The sequence below is a fragment of the Mchenga conophoros genome, linkage group LG13 (genome assembly GCF_057382185.1).
Source record: "Mchenga conophoros isolate Kocher_MC1m ecotype Shallow Benthic linkage group LG13, M_conophoros_male_GT1.1, whole genome shotgun sequence".
In the NCBI taxonomy this organism is placed as follows: domain Eukaryota; kingdom Metazoa; phylum Chordata; class Actinopteri; order Cichliformes; family Cichlidae; genus Mchenga; species Mchenga conophoros.
In genome coordinates, this window is record NC_140538.1 from 13,142,802 (window position 1) to 13,159,279 (window position 16,478).

Below are 16,478 nucleotides of genomic sequence, written 5' to 3' on the forward strand. Positions count from 1 at the left end.
ACAAAAACAGGCAGAAGCCCAGACAGGATCCAGAGTATCTCAGCTGGAGAAGTCACATTGAGGTTACAGAATAGATAATTACACCGACACAATAAAAGAGGGAGGAAGGTGACGCTTTCTCCAGCCACATGAATGGTTTTACTGCCCCTTTTAACCAGGCCGTGTAATAGGTAATTACTTGTGACCCAAATATAAATTAAGTGTTTCTTTGCACTGGTGATTTTATACTTATTTTACACGCCATTTTTCATATATATTCGTCAGACTGACTAAACCAATTCGCACGTGATGTATGATCTGCATCCGATTGGAGGTTTTGGAAAAAAGAAAAAAAAAATGTATGAGCTTATTTTGACCAGTCAGACTGCACACATACATTGTACTCTGCTGCCATCTAGTGGTCAACTGCATTAACAGTTCATCAGGCAGTACAGGACATTTTAAAAATGAGTTTTTGTTTAGAAAACATAGGCAATGCAAATTTGACATCATAAAAATTTGATAAGATTGAAAAGCACCCACATATTCAGGGATATATAAAGAAATCACTATAGCTGCCTACTATTTACAACACATGAACAAATTTCACCTGTTCTCTCAATCCACCGCAGCCATTAAAGATTTAAGATTTTGCCTCTGTGCTTAAGACTTTTACATATAAAATAACAGAACCTTATTCAGCTCATATAAGACCATAACATCCATCTGTGCAAAATACTCTTCCCTGTGCTGTGCTCCAGCTGGGAAGAAATCATTGTTTGTTGGTCTGGAAATGCCTCCAGGAATAAGAAAAAGGGCAGAGGAAAAGAATGCAAGGTCAAATGGCAAGTGGCACAGACTGACAAGAAATAGATCTACCCACACAGAGAAATACCACCTACACTTGGCCTGAAGGCTAACATGGGGGGGGAAGTACTGAGTAGAGGTGGTGGGGATTGAAAAGAAGGTATTGTGTTTTAAAACGCCATGACATAAAACCACAGAACAGAAATAAAGGAAAAATAATGGATGAAGTAACAGTCTACAAGAACAGAGAGGTGAAAAAACACCAAAATGCAGGGATGGAAACAAGTACAACCAAAGGAAAAATCATCAATTCCTTCAGGATATGTAGAACGTAAACAAATTACTCAAGTCTCACTTTATATCCAGCGGTATTGCAGTCATACTTAAGTGGGTGTATTTACGGCCATAGCTGAAGGCGATTTGTAGTTGTTTTGGTGAGTTTTATTTTTTTAACCCTCATCATTTGCATGTCAACACAAAACTAGGTTTTACTCACACACACATATATGCACAAGCTTTTTTGCATACCATCTATTTTTCTCCCTCCCCTTAATACCTTTCTCGTTCCGCTATTCTGTCATCTAAATTATTCTAATGTCTCCCCTCCGGATAAGCAAATGTGCCATGAGACACGCGCTTTAACCCAGTTAGCTACCAATAACCTACCTAAATGTGTGTCACGACCAAGCAGTCCCCTTCAAACCAGACCAAAATGTTATTGCATGGTTTCCCCACTGAGGGGCAGACAGACATTCAGAGCGGAGGTGATAGGCATGCTAACACACGCTGTGTTTGCACACACACAGAGGCTTTGAGGTGGGGGTCTTAAATCGTTAAATTACATTAAAAGGAGGGAGGTATGTCTTTCAAACTGTGGAATTTTTTGATTCATATTCAGTGACAGGTAGAAAGACAAGAAACAAGGGAGCTGTGCACTAAATTAATTTACAAATGCAGATAATGTCAGTCATGTTAACAGGTTACAGTCACATTACAAATGAATCAACAACAAAAAAAAACACTGATATTATGCTCACAATGCAAAAGTAGATCCTCACAAAAAAATGTTTAAAAAAAAAAGAGGATTCATGCAGGCAGTGTATCTGCTGTCCACTGGATTACACACGCTCTTTGCTTCTCCAGCACAAAAAAAGATGAAAGGAGGTGATGTGGAACATCATGTCACCCCAGGATAAACCACTCGGGGAAGTGGAAATTTCACACAAACAAAAGTGAGTGCATTTATGTTTCTATTACACTAGCGGCAGCAGTGTGCATTCAAAGCCCATCAGTTATAGGTCTCCAGATTACACATGACTCTGTAGAGCAGCAAAGCATTTGAAAACCAAAGCAGCTACCCGAGAACAATGTGAAAATACTGGAAAAACGGCTTACATCCATGCTACTTAATCTACATTCCACCATGAAGGAAGTGCTGTGGAGTAAACACATGTCAGTATGAGGAGAAGGGAGAAAAATTAATAAATCATTTCAATAGTTTTTCTTTCTCAAGCTCCAGGCTATTGCAATAATTTTTAGACGGGTATGTAAATAACAAGACGAGCAAACACAGTTGACTGTTTGATTAGGAATTTCCGTCAGTCAATGGGGAGTTAATTTCTTGGCCGAAACAAGTGGTGGTCTGACTGTGACAGTTGTGCAGCAGGGGGAAGTGAACCCCTCTCTGTTTTACACAGGAATGGCAGCAGAAGAATAAACAATTTCACGGTCTGCTGGTAAGAGTAATACACTTGCGCAATCACGTTCAGTGTATTCTTATTCAAAGGTGGCGTTTTCATCAGCATATTGTACAACAATATGTAATTTCACCAAGGCACAAGGCCATCGGGCAGCTTTTTAATCGTATGCAACGTGAACTGGACTGGTTGCCTTTGCACAAACAGTAATACAAACTATGCAAGGCACTGATTTAAAAGTCACGATATTTCTAAAAAGAAAAAGAAAAGAAAAAAAGAAAGTAACATTTTTCCCAGCACGTGTTTCTATTCCATTAATTCTAAAAGCTTTATTGCATATTTACAGTAAGCCTCACTGTATTTCGTTGTCCTGGAAATCTGTTGTGGGCAGAATGATTATGTTTGTGGTTACGCAGAAATTTCAATTAGGGCATTAATAAAACACCATTTCCTGTTGGCAGCCATTATAATCCAGCCTGAGTGGTTTTTAATTGTAAGCATTAGCGATATATTGTCCAGCTTTTATTTTCATATCCTGAACATAACGGAAGAACAATGGAAAAAAGGAAAGGCAACAAAAATGAAGGTGTTATTTGCTGACAGTTTCTTTCCCCTGACTTACTCTGACAAAGAGAAGCAGGTGAAAACAGTTACAAAGTTAGCGGGCCTGCTGGTTTAGAGGAAAGCTTTTCTTCCTTCTGTAAACCCCCTTTATTTTTTTTCATTTTTGCCATTATTTTTAATGGAGCAACAAAGGACTGACCCTTTTGGCATGGCAGACAGCTCTAAATGCTACAACACCCATGGGCCTCATAAGCTGTTGCCACTCAGGAGAAGCCAGTCAAGTGCAAATCAAAGCAGGATTGAGTTTAGAGTTCTTTACCGCTTTAGTGTTGAAGTCAAGCAAAATGCATCACATGTGAGCACAGTTTTCAAACTTTATTGATACTTCATTTTTTACTCCCAAAGATTTATGCGCAATTTGACACACGCCACCACGCAGGCTGCATAAACATTTTAAAACATGTTAAATGTTTACATAGGAAAAATGATGGCTCAGTGGTTAGCACTGGTGCCTTTTAATAAGAGGGTCATTGTTCTCCACTGCTTCTGATTTTCAGAATGGGTCAAATGCAAACACTGAGTGCTGATAAAGAACAGCTAATCATTTATGCTGCAAAGCTGTAAAATTCTCCTCTCTGTTAAATTAAATGAGACTTTAAATGTATCCACCGGTGGCAACCTCTTGATGGCTGGATATAGAGGAAAATGGTCCAGTGGGTCATGACCTTGTTTCTCCAGTTGATCACATATAAGATTAGGGGAAATAGCTTCTAGTCCTTGAACAGTTATAGTCAGAAATCCTCAGGAAGTCTCTGGTGGGCGAAGTGGTGGGATATTCCAGGGGCTTCACACACAAAAGAAACATCTAAAAAACAAAAGCTGCCATGGTAACTGGAGGTTGACGTTGCTGACGAGAACTAGGAGGATATTAAAGAATGAAACAGTTTCCTTTAAAAATGTAACAGCTAATGTTGTAGTGAAAGCAAATATGGTTTATACAGAAGTATTCTAGGCAGAATAGATTTTTGAGAGGATGTGTTGTTTTCTCTCACTGTGTAGTGCAATTATGACTCTGAAATTCAGCCTTTATATGACTGTTATTGTAATGCTCAGATATAAATAGTAAACAGGCTGGTACTTAAAGTGTTTTTCTAATCTAACTGAGCATTGAAAATACTTTTTACAACACGCCTCATTCACACACATTCATACAGATAGATGCATAGGGAGCAATATAGGGTCTTGCCTAAGGACATTTAGGCATGCAGGGAGGAGCCAGGGATCAAACCATCAACCTTTTGAATGGAAGCCAACCAGCAATACCCCCTGAGCTACAGCTGCTGCCAGTGTGCTATATGTGGATCAGATGTTTTTGGTCCAGAATACAAATTTACAACTGCAGACACACTTCTCATCAACAACATAAAGAGATAAAAATATGTATTACAATGATATTACACTATCAGATGAAACAATAACAAATATATCCCTAAAATTAAAAAAAATTGTTACAAATTAACAAAATGTGGAACACATCTATAGTTTTAGTGTATAGGTTTACACACAATTAACTTTTCTATGAGACATCTGTGCTTTTTGTGCAATTTGACAAGTTTGTAAAAGAACTACAAATTATACAGGAAGACAGTACAATACCATGAAAACTTTTGAAATTTTCTTAATATAACCTGGGATTGTGAACTCATAAAGAAAGGGAGAAGGGAAGAAGGCATTATTATATATATACTTTTAAATAATGAGGTAAAATGATGCAACCCAAACATAGCTTTTTTTTGGAGCTGTACTTTATGTGCTGTTCTCTGTTATTTGGAGTCTGATCAAAGGCGAGCACAGTGCCTTCCTCTCATGTGAAGTGGCAGAAGCCACCAGCACCATATGTGTGTGCCCATCAGTGGGTCTACATGCCATATGCCTGAAAGTGCTGGTGTAATGCCTTCTCTGTGCCAATCATCTCACTGTCCGCTCAGCAATGGGAGTGTTCATTAGAGCAATCCTAGGGCGACTCTGCAAATGTACCTATACGCACATGCACGCACATACACATGTACAGGGCATGTCTAAATATCGTTTGCATGGCATCTGCGTGCAGTTTTGGATACTTCTATACGCAGGATTCTGTGCTGAAGTGGCAAAGATCAGGAGTGTGTTAAGCCCTGCGTGTTTGTGCAGGCGTAACCTCACCAGACCCTGTTACTGGAACTGCAGGAGTGTGTTTGTGCTGCCTTGTAACTCCCCGAGCTGCTAGGCAGTGGAATATCTTCCCCAGTGTCGAGTTTCCCTGTCATGATGGGATCATAGAGATGTCCCGAGAAGCGCTGTGCCTGGGGAGCCTCGCTCACTCTCACGCAGTACGCCGAACCCATATCAAAGTATCACCACACATACACACACAAACACACAAAGCAACCACCTGGAAAGAACTGGCGGACCTAGCAAACCCCAAAGTCTTGTCTTGCTGTGTGAGTGCACACAGGGCCAAGCACAGACAAATACATTTGCACACTCTGGTCCTGTTGCTTGTCTTTTCAAAAGAAAGGTCAACTACAACTTGAATGTTTACAGCCTTAAGTTACTGTATTTTTCCACCTTTGATATATTTACTGCAAATTACTAGTGTCACAATAAAGAATTAAATACATAATAATAAAATAAACCAGAAATGAATCCAAGTGTATCTTGCAACGACGACGGTTTTGCAGTGATAATGAAACTGCAATGTCAATGCAGCTTTTCGATAGGTAGTATATACTCTTCAAGGCTATCAGACAGAGCCACCAGCATTTTCACTGTCACTGTTCTATTTAATTAGAGCTACTTTCTGGACATGTTTCTTATCAAAATATACACATGTAGGGTGAAAAGAGAAATAAAGTCTACTGGAACAAACTGGAAGTATGCCCAGACTTTCCAGTAGTACCCTCTGCCCTAGTAACAGCTAAGGCGTTTTATCACTTGCAGGCTTCATTTTCAGTCACTGGAAAGAAGAGGCTAACTCTAAGCCAGAGATGTTTGCTATCCAGACAGTAATGGAAATATAGCTCCCCTACACTCCTTGTATTAGTGATGCCAAAAGGTCGACACGCTGTCTGATATTGTATCTGGAAATTAGACAGCATGGAAAGGTTATGGACAGAGCTTATTGAAGTTTTAATTGGATGTAAATCAGCTAATTGTGTTTGCCAAGTGAAAGCCGAGCAGCAAACTCAGCACGTTACATGTGCAAGCATACTTAGCAGTACATACAACACAAACAAAGTCTACATCCAATCACCTCATCTTCCTCACACTTTAGCAATGATCACGATGCATAAACACACGCAAGCACTCCCTGGATGGTTGGGATCCTAAGGACGGGACAAGACAGAGGCAGTGTAAATGTCATGTCCTTTCACAAAGCATATGATAACGTTCACTTCTAACCAATCAACCAGAGCGCCAGGTTTCAATGTGGTTTCATTCATGTGGATCTGAAAGCAAGCATCATTTATCTCATCTTAGGTAGCTGAACACAAAACCAGTGTCATTCTGCGAGATGAGTCTTGTGCTGCCAACACAAAAGAGAGGCTATCATTCGCTCTATCACTGAAAGCAATAACGCACAAAGACGGAGAAAGAAAGGAAGACAGAAACGTATCAGCGTTCTCTCCCATAAGCCATAAAGCTGCAAAATCTTGCCAAGTCTGATAAGCAACATCCAACTCCGCTCTCTCCCCTACTCATTTCGCCCCACCCAACCCGTCCTCGCTGCTCCGACATGACAGCTGGGGCCCCAGTGCCACATCAGTGGAAATTTCCTGAACTGTCACTTCAGTAGATGGTCTGAGTGATTGCACAGTGTGGGGAGTGTTGCTGCAAAAACCATACACAGAGATACAATTCTCCCTCAGCCCATTGTCCCCAGTCCCCACACGATGGCTGTCACCTCAACTTCATGGCTTGCAAGCCAAATTTGTCTGGCCATGCGTGTATCTTTCTGTCTCAAAACCCCCACTGTGACTCGCTTCCCCCAACCCCCTTTATATTTTGTCCTCACCTTTTGGTTCCTATAGTCCAACCTGTCATAGTAGCTCAGTGTGGGTCCAGAATGAAAAGGTGATAGGTCAAAGGGGAAAATGGATCCTCTATCAATCTGTATCTTAAAGGTTAATAATATACTACAATAGGAAGCTGTGTTCAGTATAAATACTTCTGAAAACCGACTGTGTGTTGTTTAATTAAGAACAACAATAAAGCTGAAAATGTCAAGCTCCCGGTGGCACAGGAGACTTCACAGCACTCCAACTGATGCGATGTTTTAGCTTAGACTTTAAGAAGTATGCAAACTAATAATCCCAACATACTGCTGGGCAAAAATAAAGGACAAATAAAAGTAAAGGGAGACTATGACAATGCATTTTTACAAGGCTGTGGGCAAGATCCAAACTGAGTCATCCAACTAGCAGATAAATTGGTAAGCACTGTACTTCAATTAGTTAATCAACAGCTCTGTCAGCTCTGGTGTTAGACACGCTGTTGTTTGGTAAGTAGGCCAGCCTTCATGAAGACAATTACTGACATGTAGGTAAACACACAAACCCATGTGACTGTTATTAAACTCACCCTTCCAGCTCTGTGCATCTTCAGTTAATCCCTCTGCCTGACATTGCAAGTTCACCAGGTGCGAAAGAGGTGAAAGCAAATGGGAGGCTACGAAACGACCAGAGAGGGGACAGTAACAGCGCGAAGCTTTGCCCAACTCACTTGAGCGACAAGCGGCAGCAGGGGTTACAGGGAGTTAATCAGACAAATGCTAATCTAGTTAAGAGATCAACAAATGAGCTCCTCAGTGCTGAAAAGGAGGACACAAGCCCACAGACAATAGAACAGGTCAATGCCATTGTGCAAGAGAACAGAAAGGATAGAAAGTTATTGTCATAATTCAGATGAAAATGAGGGTCGAGTGTGCAGCAGTATCACTGAGCAGTGGGAATTTTCATTGGATTAATTGTTCAAGCAGCATCTTTGTCTCAGAGAATCCTATTTAAAGTCTGAACATGACAAATTGTGACTTAACAGTATAATATTTGCTAGTTTAGATGTTTTAAATCCTAAAAAATATCACTGTGGCCACTAAATATGGGGGTTAACCGAAACAATCACCCGTTCTTTCTAACAAGCATCGTCTAGTAATCATTTGCAAAGAAGCTGCGCACGAAGGGCTATTAAAGGTGAGAGGCAGTGGCTGGCAGCACGTATGACAAAGCCAGAGACCACAGAAGGGTTTCAGGATTCTCCACACCTCTTTTGGTCTCCATGGAAACAAGGAGCGAAACGTTCAGACACAAGGGAGCTGCGAAGAGACTGTCACAAGGAGAAAAACATGCGTCTGGAACATGCTACTGGAATTTCAGAGATTTTCACACCCACCAAAATCAAAGCGCTATTTATACGCTACAAATTCTGAGTAGAACATCTCAGTGTACACCTGGTGCCTCCTGCTGTTCTTGTTTGTCTGTAATTATGCCTTAAAAGCAAACATAGAGAACTCGGGCTTTTGCCTGGATAAAAAAATATGTCAGATGTAACAGCATCTGGCATATTTATCTACTTTAAGGCTGTGCTGCCTGCCATTATAATCCCGTTTTAAGCCTACAGAAATTTGTTTTAGAAAGATGCTTCACATTATAACCCACTTAAATACATTTTGGCCTTAATTACACATAGGCTGTCCTCATGACTGTTATAGCTCCCATAAAGAAACTGTTACACTTCGACAAAGAGCGTCTGTAAACTGCTATAAACACACAAAGACAGTGTTTATTAAACTTTGCAGCCACAAAAGCGAGAAATGGCTTGCTGTCAAGCAAATGCAAACAGTGGCTGTACTGTGACGTTCATTAAAAAAAAATTTGTAAGCAAGGAAATGACAGGCCATATATCTAAACCACACATTTTAGTTCAAATATTAGTGAATTTGAATCCATTTTGTGTTTTGTTTCATGTTTCATGCTGCTGTTATAGGGACACATGGAGATGAATGCTTTGCAGATGATAAAGTATCAGCAACTGACCCAGACAGTGAAGGTGAGCGAATGAGACAGCGACACAGAGAGCCAGAAAGAGCTCTTTCCTCAGCAACAGCAGGAAACGCCATCCTTTTAATCTGAACTGCACCATTGTTGTTAATGTTATTTCTTAGCATTTAGCAATGCAACATTAGAAGCTGTAGTATTACATGCTTGAGCCTATTGAAATCCAGATGGATTTTCTATAAGACACATTCGGTAACAAGCATATACCGGTCAGCAGCAACATTAAAACCATTATTCTTTGTTCCAGAAGAGCTGTGATCCTTTGTGGTGTGGACACAGGACTTATGAATGCATACTCTGTGGTATCTGGCATGGGAACATTTGCAGCTGATTCTGTGAATCTTTGGTGATGTGGTTCAGGATCTATACAGACCAGGCTCTGGACACCATATCAACAAATTGGGCACTTTGGGCACCTTGTCCTGCAGGGAGTGGCTGATGCTTAAGTTGGGGTATACACACACAGTCACACAGGGGTCCTTGTTAAAGTGTGGTCACATTTCTGTGACACCATTTTCAAGCTCAGACAGACAGATGATCCACAGTGATGGACCTATCTGCCTGCCTGTTACCACTGATCTGTCTGATTCACATTTTCTCTCCAACCTTATGTTGCTCACCTCATCTTCTGCCTCTGCCTTGCTATCCTTCCTGCCCAGAGATGTGGCTTATCAGCTGGCAGAGAATGACAAGAGCTTTGATGCCAAGACAGTGCGTCTGTCTGTGTGTGTGTTATTTGAGTTCTTAGTCAAAATTTCTACCTTGCTTCCGGTTTTCCCAGTTCATTCCAGCCCCTATGAACCAGCTGCAATAAACAAGCACACTGACAGAAATGGAGGAAACTGAAGAGGGAAGAGTGAGGAAACAGGTACAACAGGAGGTAGAAAGTGTGAGAAGAAAAGGAGGTCAGACAGCTGATAATGTTTTATTGCACCGAGTCAGAGAATGCATCAAGGTTGAAGGTTCTCCTTTGATCTGAGAGATGACAAATCATGGATGGGTGGGTGAACGGGCAGATGAATATTGATTAAAGCAGGCAAGATAATAAATGAACTGATTAAAAGTTCTATACAGAACTTACTGTTAAAATTTGGTCACTTAAAGCTTCTTCTGCTTGAAGATATCACAATAAAATGTCATAGTCTGCTCCTTGGATCTGCAAGGTTTAATCAAAAATCTTAGCCTTTTCTTTAGCAGCAAAACTAAAGCTTCCCAAACTGTTCAAAGACAAGTCAAGAGAGCCCAGGAGAATTCTCGAATTACCAATCAATTTCATTACACTTTCTGTCAGACAAACTGCTACTGGGTTTGCCCTTTTCACTTGCTAGCTGCATAATTCTTTTCATTCTCTCTGCCAAATGTACTAACACACACACACACACACACACACACACACACACACACACACACACACTCACTCATCCTTTAATCATCTCTCTTAGAAATGTTGAGTTTGTGCAGTTCCTTTTTGAATGGCATACTCGAATACAGATTATCAGCATCTTGACAGCTCCAATTAGCCGCTATTGTAAGGTAAAGTATCACTGTTGAACACAGATCCTTCACCTTCTCCTGTCTTATCCCAGATGAAATTAGAGAAAATCCCTGCAAGCGAGATAAAACATCCCCAAAAGGATATAATATATCCAAAAGAGCCACAAGAAGGACATCTCTCTGTCTTGGTCTAAATTTTCTTTTTCTTTTTCTTTTTGGTGATTTATCATTTATTTCCTAGTGCTGATTTTCAAAGTGGAGCAGAAGTCATGTTAACTTTATTTGGCCCTGTCTACAGCACTGGCCGCCACATTTCTGCAGCACTTCCCAGTCACAGGCTTATATAGAATCAATGCTAATGCTGTCTCTATACTATTCTAACTGTGACTCTGCTGGTAAAGAAGACAATTAGCTGTCATATTCAGTTAGGAAATGATATTTTCTCTGAAATGTATTGGACGTTTTAGAACACCCTCTGTAGATGGTCTCATACTGGAGAATTACAGCGGTGCTAATCATTTGGATGGTGACATTTTGGGATTTAAAAAAAGACTTCCTGCAGCGTATTCTCATTGCCTACGGTAATACAGAGGATCAGCTGATATGATATGTTGATAATTAAAATCCGCAGCTTAAAATGTCTCTTTGGCCACACTTTTTGGGTAAGTAATACATTTTTAAAATTTTTTGCCATCTGGACGAATGAAGTAGGGCGCACAGGGAACCCTAGAGACTCGCTTCAGATGTCAGTTGCTTAAGAGGATGCGTCAAGCTTCATGTTTTACATACAGGGATGTAATCCAGCACTGTAAGTCAAGTTCCTGACTAGCTGATGACTGAGTCAAGCAAAAGAGCCTATAGATGGCAGGTGCGAGAACAACCACCCTACATGGCATGTCACACTGTGGAGGAGAGTCCTAATAAAGTCCTAATTCAGTCTGTGTCAGACATACCAGATGGTGCAATTAATGCATAGTAAATCGCACTGCACGATGTAAATATAAAGGAGAGACGTGTTAACTAACATCATAGATTTGCATCTCTTTGACCTTTGAAAACTTTGAAAAATAATTAAGCTTTGGTCACAGTGATGATACTTCTATATTTCCAAAATAATCAAACGAGGAAGAAGACCCCAAAATGGGGTAATGAAAAATGGGAATGGCAATTTTATTTATGTAGCACAGCTGATTACAAGTACCCTCATTGTACTTAAATTATATAAAAGATGCCTAGTGTTGGTTTTGTATCTAGCTGTATTATAATCTGTCTTTTCCATGTTGCATTTTTATTATTGGGCCTTAACAGCCATAAGTAGACTGTTTTTTGATTTAAGGTTTCTAAGGCAGGCTGTCTCCAAATCAGCCATCTGTGCATAAAATACAGACTAAGAGCACTATGACCCACCACCAAAGATTTCAGCTTTTTCTACAAATTGATTCCTCTTTTAGCATCCTGCTACATTTTGATGGTCGGCATTGATACAGTTTTACCAGAAAATAAAGTAACATCTTCTACAAATATGAAAGCGTCACTGCTTTCGTACACTAAGGAAAGTCCCACCTAATTATGCCTTTTTTTATTTGATTTTAAACCTAACCCACTTCTTTCTCCTCCTACGTGTTACAAAGTAGATTTACTGTACACTGAAATTCAGTTTCTTCTTGGGCCAGTTATATTTTTAGTGAAGCACTACTTCTGGTTAAGTTAGCTTAAAGAAAGGTGCATTGGCAAATAAAGTATATATAAAACCTAAAAGAGAGATTTGTGTCTACATAAAGCCCAGAACTTGAAGCAGAAGTAAAATAGCGTTGAATGTTAAGTGAATGATCCTGGATTGCATGTTTGCGTTAAATTTGGATTTGTGTATGTTAAGGATGGTGTCAGTTACCAGAGACAAAGGCTTTAGTGACAAACTCCTTCCTCTACAGAAAAAAAACACGTTGTGTCTTTCACACATCCCTGTAAACAAGAAACACACAGACACACACAATCCATAATGATTCTCCACAGTCACAGCCATTGTGGAACATAGGTCTTACCAGACTTACTCAGTCCCTTACTGTCCTGGCCAGCGAGGAGGATGTCTCCATTGTTTAATGACAGTGAGGCAGGAAATGGTTCCTTTTCTTCCCTTACAACTCCATTACTGTGTATGGGTGTGCGGTACTGTACTGAGCTGACAAGACTTCATCATTTGAGTAATTTTGACTCAGTTTTTTTGGGCCCTGATCTCGTCTTCCCACTCGCTTTTACATAACACCCTCCTCTGCGACTGCATCAAAGAAGGCAGTGATTTTTAGAAAGGTACTACGTTTTTAAGATTCAGGTACACATAATGGATCCATTGTAATTTCTAAACAAGACTTTAATTTCTACATCTATTGTCCTTCAAACATTTTTTTTCTGTTTATGCAGGTAATATTAAACAGTGGGGGATGCCCACACTGTTTCCTTTCATACTTCACTTGAGCTGGGTAATTGATGATGGATGAAGCAATCATAAGAAATCCCCAGCTGGTAAATTACGACTTGGCTTATTCTCTGTGGGTAAACTAGGCCATCTGGGATGAGCTATAACTATGAAAGGATACTGGTCTACACTGGGCTAGACAGCAAGGAGATCTCAGCAGTGATTTATTCATGACGGAGCCCTCCTCTCCACTCCCTACTCCCTCAGCATCCTCTTTCCCTCACATCATCCTCACATTCTTAGTCTGTATCTTCACCATACTGTCCACTTTCCTCCTCCCCTCCCTTCATTTACTGCCTACTTAAATTAATCACATTAAATCAATGAGAGACAGGGGCAATTCATTTTCACTCCCTGTGCATGGATATGGAAAGAGGCTATTTCAGTGGGATCATCACATCAAACTGATGGATTTAAAATATGTACATATATATGTTCAATTTTTTTTCAAAACTGATTTTCCCAAAAAAAATTAAAAGAAAAAGAAAGAAAGAGTTGTAGGAAATAACTTTAAAGGAAAAGTGTGACATTTTATGCTCATTTAGTTATCAATGTGCTACATCAGCGGTCCCCAACCCCCGGGCTTCGGACTGGTACTGGTCCGTGAGTCGTTTGGTACCAGGCCGCGAGAGTTGAGGCTCAGGGCCCTGTTTCAGGAAGCCGGTTTAGTGGAAAAACTGAGTAAGTATACCCTGAGTTAACGAAAACTCTGGGTTTTCGGTTTCACAAAGCGAGTTCAGATGAAGCCTCAGTGAGTCACTATGACGACACACTCCGTGAAGCTAACCTGCCCCCTAGCAGGTTTACTACAACTAACCCTGACTGTCTCCGCCCCTTTGTCGGAAACCTGACAGTAGGAAGTGTCGGACATGGCGTGCCCCTTCCTTGAAGAGCCAGTAGATCGTGAAGCCCAAATTCTCCGCAGAGCTCTCCGCCGGGAGAGAGTGATCAGAGCGCGTTTGGACATTTTATCATTTCCTGATGATTTTCTGTGTGAACGTTACCGTTTCTCAGCACAATCTATAAGTTATTTGAATAACATCCTCAGGCCATATATTACGCATGTGACACATCGTGGACATCCTCTCAGTTCTGTACATATTATTTGTATTGCACTTCGGTTTTTTGCAAACGGGAGCTTTCTGTATAATATTGGTGACGCTGAGCACGTTTCCAAGGCTACCGTCTGTCGGGCAGTCAGGAATGTTACAGTTGCACTGAAACGTCTCCTGTACTCGTTTGTGTTCCCCGGTCATAGACCCACAAGATTTATCAAAGAGGGATGCCACAAAATTGCAGGTATCAGGATGACCAAAACTTAATTTATGATGTGGTGATACTTGGACTACTACTTAAATTTTACATTTATTTTCACGGTTCCCAGGCGTGATTGGCTGTACAGATGGCACTCACATTCCAATCATTGCTCCTTCAGTAAATGAAGGAGACTATGTGAACAGGAAGTCTTTCCACAGCATTAATGTGCAGGTACATAGTTCCCTGTACCATTTCAAACTAACAAATTATTTCATTATAGTAATGGATGCTAATTTGTGTTCTCTGCACTGTGAAGATCATATGTGATGCTGCCAACATTATCACAAATGTGGAAGCCAAGCGGCCAGGCTCTGTCCATGACTCACAAATATTCCGTGAATGTACACTGAGCACAAAATTTGGACATGGTGAGTTGAGAATACTTTAAAATATATAAAGACCAATTGCTTCAGGGACATTTGAACTGAAGTGTATCTATCTGTCTTAGGAGAGTTCACTGGCTACTTGCTTGGTGATAGGGGGTATCCATGTTTACCCTATTTGCTTACCCCTTACCCTGACCCTGAACCGGGCCCACAGCAGCGATATAATCTGGCTAATTGCAGGACAAGAGCCAGAATTGAAATGACTATCGGAATGCTTAAGGCCCGGTTCCAGTGCCTGCAAAGACTCAGGGTCACCCCAGAAAGGGCATGTGACATTATTGTGGCATGTGTGATTCTTCACAACATTGCCACAATTAGAGGAGAACACTGTCCTTCTGAACCAAACATCAGCAGTGATCCAAACCATGAACATCCTGACCCTCCCACGGACATACAAGATGGAAGCGCAGTCAGAGACACCATATGTCACAATCATTTCCTTTGACCCATCACCTCAACATGTTGAAAGAAGAATAAACAGATTTTTTGTTCAACTGGCTTTATTGGTCGCCTGTGTTTCCTGTACACAAAGTATTAAAAGATGTAAACCTCATAAAGTGTCTCTGTTGCTTCCTCCTCTGTAACAGCTGTCAATGTTTCTTCATTATTTTCCTGTAGTAAAGAAATAGACAACATTGCTGTTCTACTGTAAACTCATATAATCTGTGGAGTATTACTCACAACTGCATGTTGGTCTGGCTCAACAGGAGGCTGCACCAGATGCAGTACACCACCACCATCAACTGATAGAATATGAGGTTTATACAGGTCACTTATAACTTACAAGGGACCAAATGGCAATTAACAAACATGCCAATCACCTTACACTTCATTGTCATTATGCTCTCAAAGACAACCAAGACTGAGGGAAGGCAAAATCAGTAGGAAAATAACTTCACTACAAAATAATCCATTATGGTAAAGAGTTTATCAAATGAATGAGTAGCACTGCAAAGGTGACTGTGAAGAAAGGATGTATGCACATCATGTATTATTTTGAATTTACCCCCTATGTAGGCACTTGTGTCTTGCGGGGTTATTGCCTCAGAGGATGTCCCCGCAGAGATGCCTTCGGCCACAGGGCGCCCACTGTTTTGGCTGAGGGCCAACTGCTCAGCCTCTGTGAGTGGTGGTGGTGGAGGACCCCCACCTGTTTTTCGGGCCTCCGCTTTTTTTCTGTTGGCTATAACGGGCCACATTTGAGCATACAGAGTAAGCAAATATGTACTTGTAATGTGCTCAGATAATTTCAATAAGTGCTTACAGAAAGAAAATTAATGTAGCCTCTAACTGCAATTGATTTACATGGGACAAACAGACCAAGCACTATGGCTCATAATACAATTACACCTTACCTGTTTGGACTATATTTTTATATTTCATTTTTACTTGCTGCCAGGCACGTTTGGGGCCTGTTGGGTTGCACCTGCGCTCACATCACGTCACAAAATAAAATGTATAAAATAACAAATAAAATAACATATGATAAAATAACGTGTTAAATGGGTGGAAATCCCTAGATCAATGTTTATATTAACACTCACGCATTGACTCTGTCGGCTATGTTTTGCCATGCATGCTCCCTTTGTTTTGCAGCTGAGGCTGTGTTACTTTTTTTCTGAGAAATTTGCATGTTATCGGCATATGCTGCCATCAGAATTTCGGCCTC

At 40.6% G+C, this 16,478-nt stretch overlaps 1 protein-coding gene across 1 annotated transcript in view; it reads right to left on the reverse strand.

Annotated features, from left to right (window-relative positions):
• LOC146560928 (ankyrin-3-like) overlaps positions 1 to 16,478 on the reverse strand; it is a 121,323-nt gene that overhangs the window by 92,373 nt on the left and 12,472 nt on the right. The window lies entirely within an intron of this gene.